At 32.2% G+C, this 1,056-nt stretch overlaps 1 pseudogene; it reads left to right on the plus strand.

Moving 5' to 3' along the window:
* Positions 1-1,056, plus strand: part of LOC101640549 — a 6,432-nt pseudogene that overhangs the window by 1,663 nt on the left and 3,713 nt on the right.

Here is a 1,056-nt window from a genome sequence, read left to right on the forward strand (position 1 = left end):
ACACAATGGATGTGTATATGGATTGGGATAAGAGTTGTATGAGCCCCCAATAAAATGATTTAAATAAAAAAATTTACTTAATTTTTCAATTTCAACAGTTTTAAAAAACATTAATTTATTTTAATGTATTTTTCTTTGTTTCAAACAATTTTGTTAGGACTTAATCCATATATCATACCATTCCATAGTTCAATCTTGTCAAGCAGTGTTGTACATTATCAGTTTCAATATTTTTTTTCTTTTTTGTACTTCTTGATATCAGCTCGCTCTCATCCTTCCCGCCCCCTGCCAAGTCCCCTGTCATTCCCAACGTGAACTCTTACTCTAGTTATTGTCTGTGACCATAATTGAGATACAGCAATAACCTAGTTATCAGAGTATTATAGACATAACCATAGTAGATTAAAATGATAAATTTGACTTGAATGGTTAAAACCTTGTCATTTGATCTCTCTCCTTTTTTCTTGAGCTGGTGTTTAATGTTTTAAAATATATTTTTAATATTTTCTATTTTTTTCAGATTGGGGTTTATCTCTGTTGTATTCTGATTGTTGGTAACCTTCTTGACTCTGTTACGTATTGCTTTATGTTCTTCAGTACATGACACCCAGGATGGGTGAATCTATAGAGATAAGAGGTTTTATTTTTAATAGAAATATTACACATACAGAAAAGACTTTTCCCATAAGCCTTCCATTTAGATGCCTATTATCCTCTCTATCCAGAATCTTACAATTATTGGTCATACATCCCTGGAGTCCTGTGGCTGTGAACAGGTACTGTGATATTTTTCCTTGTATTTGATGATCATGCAAGTGTTGAAGAGTGTTGGTTACATTGTCTCTCACTTGGTATTTGTCTGATGTTTGTCTCCTGAGGAGATTGGACTTATGGAGTTTAAAATTTTTAAAATTTTGATTTCTTGGTTTTTGGAAGAAGACCACAGGGGTTAAGTGTCAATTTCATGCATGATTTTGTCTATAGCTATAAACTCATTTAGATCTTGATCAGAATTGCATTAAATATGTGGAACTAGTTGGGAAGGTTTTACATTTC

The sequence above is a fragment of the Echinops telfairi genome, unplaced genomic scaffold (genome assembly GCF_000313985.2).
Source record: "Echinops telfairi isolate 266 unplaced genomic scaffold, ASM31398v2 ScPeMD7_30;HRSCAF=105, whole genome shotgun sequence".
Classification (NCBI taxonomy): domain Eukaryota; kingdom Metazoa; phylum Chordata; class Mammalia; order Afrosoricida; family Tenrecidae; genus Echinops; species Echinops telfairi.